The sequence below is a fragment of the Frankliniella occidentalis genome, unplaced genomic scaffold, assembly GCF_000697945.3.
Source record: "Frankliniella occidentalis isolate FOCC.00 unplaced genomic scaffold, Focc_3.1 Scaffold84, whole genome shotgun sequence".
Classification (NCBI taxonomy): Eukaryota; Metazoa; Arthropoda; class Insecta; order Thysanoptera; family Thripidae; genus Frankliniella; species Frankliniella occidentalis.
The window spans coordinates 651,722-659,383 of NW_026267213.1; positions in this window are offsets into that span (position 1 = coordinate 651,722).

The following is a 7,662-nucleotide window of genomic DNA, read 5'->3' on the forward strand; positions in this document are numbered from 1 at the left end:
TTTGATTTACTTTAGCTGACAAGTGCTTCAATCAATTGATTGCGCAAGAAATCCAATTTGTCCAATAAATGCCCGGTATTTCAAAACATAGTTTGTCCTATCAAGAATTTTTTATACAGTGTTTCATAATGTAGTGTAAAAAGCGCAACAAAAGTTATGTACACGTATTCGCATATCATGTTTCTTTTCTTTTTGTGCTTGCCTTGTTTGGACAAGTTTCCAAGTGAAAACGTTTCCACTGGTGCCCCAAAATAACTCAACGGCATCCCAGGCATTCAAGCGGCTGAATACGAGGATATTATACCCATTTGTGCCATAGGGATTTTACCCCGGGCTAGAGGGTAACAATGTGTCCATCACAGTCGTCTCTTCAGTAAACCCTACGATGTCCGCTTCGATTCTATCACTGTCTCTTTGGCTTTGTTCTCTCTCTCTCTCTCTCTCTCTCTCTCTCTCTCTCTCTCTCTCTCTCTCACACACACACACACACACACTCAAACACACACAACACACACACACGCATGCGCGAGCCTCTGAGTGCTGATGCTAGCATTGACTGGTTGATGTGATTAGAGTGGGAGAGTAGTGCATGGCTGGAATCCACCCACCCCCTGCGCCCGGGCCCCTTCCCCCAGCCCCCCTCAATCCCTCTACCACTACCGCCCACACGGTCGACGTGCGAATCTCGAATACGCATTCCCCTTTGATCAACCCCGCCGTGCCAGAACACCTAGCTAGTCAACCTTGGGAATTCCCTTCCCCGCTCAGCTGGAAAACAAATTAACGGGATTAATCCAGGTAGGTGGCGAGGAGTTTGCGTGAGTGTCTGCGCGTGCGCCCTCAGTGTCGTGCGTGCGTGACCCCAGCCACCCCACGCGTAGCAAGTTACAGCTGTATGATTCATAAGGTATTAAAAGAGGTAAGTCCGCACTGAAGTGGTAATGTTTGTGCTGAACGTGTATTGCAGGGGGGAAAAGCACATCTGAGTTTGTTTATACAAAAACAAACCTGTACACGAAACAGTTATTAGATCACAGGCAGTTCGACTAATTTATCATCGCGATACTTGGTTTTCACCGGCGACAGCGCTTTGATATTTGACGTGCTAGCAGGAGTGCGAGCGACGGTGCTACGAAAACTTTAGATTGAAACTGTGGGGCTGACACGGCTCGCACTCACCGTCTTAACCACTCTCCTCCATACATTTATAGAAATGATGTGATAGGAGCTGCGTGACCCCAATGTCAACCCGCAACATGCAATCGCACGCGACAGTCGCACATCCCTCGGGCACGACAACTACACGTTGCCGCAGCGCAGCTCTAAAGCGCGGGTCGCCTTCGGTCGGGGCTGCGATGCAGCGGCACCGCGCGGGGCGGTGCGCGGGGCGGTGCGCGGGAGGCGCCCCTGCACGCCGCTCTAATTAAAACTCGGCTCATAAGGCGCGGCCCGCGCCGGCCCGCCGTGCGGCACTGGCGCGCACTTTATTTTGGCCCAGAGATGAAGTGCTCCTCCCTGCCGCCAGTAGTCGGCCACTTCACAAATTTATGTTTTCTCATTTTAAGTTGGCTCTCTGCTGTGAGGACGAGAGCAGTCTGTCCTCTGCCCCCGCTTTGCCTACCTAGACGGCTGGGCGGGTCACCGTCGGAGCCAGAGGCACAGGCCTGCCATAACCGCGTAGATGCAGCTAGCGGTTACGCAGGATACAGTCGGAGAATAATAAGTAAAACGAAATAGGTCGACGACGAACCAGGCGCTATGGCAGCGCGACAGCCTGTTTGATGTCATACCTTTATGGTTTGTTCAGCAACCTGGTCGGACGTGCATTCTTAATGGCCCTGAGGAATAAAGCACGCACAACACGTCCTTGTGCCGCTGGAGATTTACTCCAAGACCCACTCTGCAGCGGGGGAGTTTCTTTGGACATTCCCTACCCCCTCCTTCCTTGTTACCTTGTAACAGTCCGCCTCCCCCTCGTCTGCCCGGCTTGCCCGGACGCAACCCCAGGCAGGCCCCGAGAGGCCCCGGGGCTCGCTGCAGCCACGCTATGCAGCGGCCGGATCCCTCAGGGGTTATCTCTGCACAATCCCTGCGGTATAATTCCGCAACACAGACTTAACTTTTGCACAAACACACACGCACAGCGCACACACACCCTTCTAGTCCCCAATTTACTTCCAGCTATCCTGCTCCTGAAATATTGCACGGAAAGACTGTTTTTGCCACTTTCTCGTCGAAAAACTCAAATGAAAAGGGGGGAGTTCGCCCAAGCGGTGCACGGAGCTGAGAGTTCAGGTACCACAAGTTATCACAGGTATCACTGCTATAGCAATGGCATTCAGTCCCCAACGCTAACACTAAAAACAAAAGTGTGCAGATGGCACGCACATAGTGGGTCTTTGAATCTATAGAGCACTGGTGCGCACTTCTACTTGGACTGGAAATTTAAATGCTGAAAAGCGTCCAACAGTAAATTTACACAATTTAAAAGTGTCCTAAGCTTCGTGGCCGCCCTTGAAGTTCAACACTTTTAACTGTTTAGTTAACTGTGAAACACTTGTAAGTATTCTAGCCGAACAGTTATGGGTGTGCAACGCAGTATTGAGCATATGCATCTGCCACGCCAGTTGCCGACTTTATATATCAGCGTAGGTTTACGCGATGCTTCTGAACAATTCAGAGAGTTCTAGTAAAAGGCTGTGTCCAAACAGACACGACTTTTCTCTCCGCGTGCGCTTTCACAATCGCACCGAGGGCAGGAGCACTAGAGCAGATGAGGACGCGGGGGGTGGTAGTAGTGCTATGGCGTCCTGACGTCGTCTGGAATCGCTCTGCGACTCGCTCGCAGTGTATTTCTGTTTGTCGCATAACCAGGTTTCCGCCTGACCTCCTTAGGGGCCGGCCCAGCCCTGCACAGCCAGTCCCCGGGTCCGGCCGGGCACGGCCCCTCCCCCGGCGGCCGGCCTGCGCGACTGCGCGCGTGCAGCGGCGCTCCGCATCGCGCGTGTCAATTATTCAAAACCCTTGAGGAGGGTCGGACGGGGGCTGGGCTGCCGGGCGGGTCCGGCGACCGTGTCACGCGCCGCCGAAAGGAGCTCGGTACGGCCCCCGCTAACGTCCCCCCGTAACGCCAGTGACGTCACGGCTCTAGACGCTCCTCGCGCGACGAGGCCGATGTCCCGGCCGTGTCGCGATACTCCTCCGGGGCGCCACACGCACCGCCGGGCGGGCAGAGACGCTGCGCCGACGCGCTCACATGTCCCCCAGACAGACACCTCTCCCAGTTTTTCCGGACCTCGCCGCGCGCATTTCCATACTCATCTGCATCTTCCTGACGTAGAGTGAAGAGGGAGCAGGGAGGGAGGGGAGAGAGCGGCGGCGGGGCGGCGACGGAGGGCGAGCGAGCGAGCGTTGGAGAGAGGAGGGTGGGTGAGAGGAAAGGGGGAGGGCCTGTGTGCGTGACGGGCGGTGGGACTCGCGCCACCCAACCGGGCCAGGCCCGCCCGCCGGCGCACCCGGATCGCCGCTAACTAGCAGCAGAGGGCGCGCTTCTTGAACCAGTGCGTGTGCATATACATGCAGGGTAACGTGGCGTGACTCAAAACACGACAAAACCGCACGCAGTAGCGGAGGAAAAGGGGGGGGGGGCTATACGAAAGCACCCAGTGAATCTTTTATACGGGCACGCCGAAAGCGCGGGGGCGGGTCGTGGTTGCCGGGTGTCATGGTTTTAACCCGGTGCGTTGTGCTCACTCGACGTTGGTAACAGCGCAGCGCGGCGCATTCTAGCGTTTATCCCTGGGGGACTGAAGTACCGTGAAGTACCGCAGAGCCTCGCCTACGCACGCACCAGGTATCAATGAAGCACATATCACTTTTTTTGTTGTTGGTGTGTTGTAATGCCACCGATACAAACCCGGCAGAATGACACAGCGACGCGCAGAAATACCACGCAAATGAACCGCACGCCCGCGGCCTCCAGGTGGTTGTCCTTAATAATGGCGCTGTCTCCTCTAATTCTCGCGATTATGACTCTATTAGTCACGACCAAATCCCTTCCGCCATTACTCAAGCGTCGCGCGCAATGTCGAGGTGACAAAGGCCAGGCGGCTACGCCCTGTTTCCCCTCCCGTTTTATTCGGGACCGCACAGAGACCTGCGAGGAGCCCCGGGCGGGCCGGGGCGCACGCAAAAGTAGACACTTTCAGTCATGAACATTAGATTTCGGTAAGACTACTTGATTGAAACGCGGTGCTCCGAGCTTTGCTGAACCAACAGAGTGGCCCCTGCGAATCTCCAAAAGTGTCTCTCGAAGAGAATCCTTGAACGGGATATCCGTGCAAAGGTGTCAACGGTGTAGGTGGGCCAGCAATTCGAGTGCGTTGTGATGCTAAATGCCGTGTTGTGTGTCATGCGGGCGCTCTCTTCCACAAAGCTTTACGGACTCCGTGACAAACGCGTTTTTAAGAGCGCCAGCAGCGCGCGTGCGGTGTGCCTGGAAAACCGGCCGGGTGCACCGCACTGTTGGTTGGTGTGACATTTGCGAGATACGACGAAGAAGAATGTTCCCGGCGGGAGATAGGCGCGCGCCTCAGCCAATAAGAGCGACATCGCGCCGCGTCATATCTCCCGCCAAAATGCCAAACCTCGGGGGAGATGCGCGGGCGGGGCGCGAAACACAGACAAGCTGGAGTCGGGGTGAGATGAGTGAGACATCCGAACGCAATCACAATCGGCAGGACGAATTCAGGTCGCCAGGTCCGAGAGGAAAGGGTAGCGGGCGGATGGAAGGGCAAGCAGAGGGGCGCAGGTGCGTCGAGCTGTCGGGAAGAGGACCGCTTGGGCGAGGCGATCGGGATTGGCGGCGAGAGCAGAAACAGGACCAAACGCCCGTAATCCAATTTATAAAACGTTGTGTGCGACCGGGACGGAGCCAGGTAACGTCGTGCGGGCGTGTGCGAGAGCGATAGCGAGAGTCACGACACACGAACCAACAAAGGTTTACAGAGGCGATCGCATCGCTGTAAGAAATTGTTTCCGAGGGGAGAGGGGGGCGGAACGAGGCGGGAGCGGTAGTGATGCGCACTTCCCGGAGAAAAGAAGCCTGAACCCCGGATCGTGCGAAAGTCAGTTGCCTGAGCCCCTTGGAGCATTTGGCCCGAAAGGAAGGTCCTCAGGGACTGCAGCGCACCTTTGAAGCTCGTCATAAAACCTACTCGTAATGAAAAATACAGCAGCTGCAGGAGCGCGAGCTTAAACCCTCTGAGAAGCCCCTCGACGCGCTGCTAATTGGCTCGTTTTAGTGGGCATCAGCCGACATCAGCCAGCCTCAGCGGGCTCAGAGAGCACGTAGCTTTTGCGCCTTGATCTTGCTCATGCTCCGCGCACAACTCCGTGTTTGATATGAAGGGAAATTAAAAAAAAATCGTGGATTGTTTGGGTGAGATTTGGAGCAAGGGGATATTGTTTAACAAACGCTATGCGCAGAAAACTATGCATGTCTAGCTGGGCCGTCAGGCATGTGATCGTGGGAGGCCTTCGGCCTGTTCAGGTATGCTTTGAAGGATAACAAAATACCGCAACGTATTAGCTTGACCCCATTCCAACCCTTGGCATGTATACGCGCAAGTCAGCCAGGACCATGATGCGTAAAAGTTTCAAGAAACTGACATTTCAACACAGAGGCTGGTCGTGCGGCACTTTTAACCAAAAAAGAAAAGGAGCCATAATTCGATATCGAAGAGTTTTGCTACAGCCGCATACGCATGCCTGCGCAATGGGCCAAGTATGGCATCTGCAGCCGAACCGAGTGCGGACCCCAAACACCATCACGTATGGGGGTAGGGCAGCGCTCCCTCAAGAGTTTATACGCAGAAACTAATTTAACTGGCAGGGTAAGGGGGAGGAGAAGGGGTGGGGTCTCTGCATGGGGCCCGGGCAAGAGCCCCCCGTAGCGCTTAAGTGCGTTGGTCCCGATTGCTCTCGATATCGGTCGATCGCCAGCCTATTAGGCTCAAACTTTTTGATGGGACTGCGCGCCGAAGAACACTGCAAAGGTCGACTTGAGGCAGGCGTTAGAGTTTTACGCACACAAGTGTCCGTGATCTTTGACAGACAAAAGAAAGAAAACGGCAGCACATATACCGACATGCGACATGTTTCGAACATTGTTGGCATAAAACTGACAGTGAAAGCCGGGGACTTGTGTCATTTGGAGGGTTCTGCGAGATTGCACACGAAAAGTTGAACCCTTTGTTGATGACTGGGACGGGCTCGCGTCAACGAGCGGCTCCTGCTGCTGTGTGGTTTCGCCGCTGGCATGTCGAGCCGGCTGACAGGCAACCAGCCCGTCCTAATGAAAGCCGTTCGAGGAGGCTGGGCTCCCTCGCCGTGCCGCCCCTCCGTCTCCCGCCGACCCGCCCGAGACGAAGGTCCTGGCTGAGTTGACAAAACCGGAGACGTGAGATCTAAGTTGGGCAAAGTGCTGACGCATGTGTGGCGGCGTAATGGTTGGGCGCGCCGCCTCGCGTCACTCGGATGTTATTCGCAGGAGCGGCGGTTCCGGACGGTTAGCGAAGCCCGCAGGCTCCGCAGGCTCGGCAGGCGAGGCCCCGGCTCCAACCGTATTATGCAGCCAGCAGCATTTCAAAAAAATGGCGCGCGAAAGAGCACGGCGCCGCCTTTTATTTACCAACTTATTTTGTCCACGGCTCTGTCGCAAGCTCGGGATGCCGGTACTATAGCCGCCGGCCCGCCCCCGCGCGCCCGCTTTGAGAAGTAGCGGCAGGAGCGCGCGGGCGGTTTTAAACTTTCCGAGAAAGTTGACTTTATGGTGACCTCTGTCATAGCCAGGGATGAATGTAGGGAATACATCAACTGGAAACGCGCCTCCACAAGTCGGGCCTGGGCAGGCGCGACGGCCGGGCCGGGGCGGGGCGGGGCGGTGGCAGCGCGTCACGCGCAACAAAGTTAGCTTGTTTTTGTCCGCTCAAGTTGGCCTGTTGGGCCGTGACGCTAAAAGAGGGACGAGAAGGGGGCGGGGGCAGCTAAGTAGATCAGCCGGACGGCACATGTGCAAAGACCCCCTTCCCCGAATTAAGGGGGCAGGGGGAGTAAATGAATGAATGTGGGACACAAGCCACGTGGATTAGGGAGACGGAGCCCCTCCGAGATGAGATCAGCTCCGCCCCAAAGTCACGTGGTCTGGTATGATGGAGTGATACAGGTAAACGCCTGATTACATCACTCGGCCCCGCTCCCATGTGCCGTGCGCAAACAAATGGTCCTGCGCGGCAGTTAGAGCGGAGCGAGAGAGAGGGCGAGCCAGGTGGAGCGAGCGGGGCAGAGCGAGCGAGGCAACAGCGAGCGAGGCAGAGCGAGTGCGGCTGTCCTTGGAGCTGGCAGGTGCAGGAAGATGAACGATGCAGCCACTTCACAAACAGGAGTGACATTCAGCACTCCACAGAGCGGGCGCGCCGTCCGCCCCGCGCGCACCTACCCTCATATTTCACGGATAATCTGCACAATTTCGCATCTTTTCTCTCCGTAAATGACCAGCAGCTTTAAGTGTCACGGCAGCCATCCCGAGGATACATTCCCCGCGCTCAGCGAAACACGCGGGGCGCGGCGGCGTGGCTCGCAGAGAGGGAAAGGGAGAGGGAG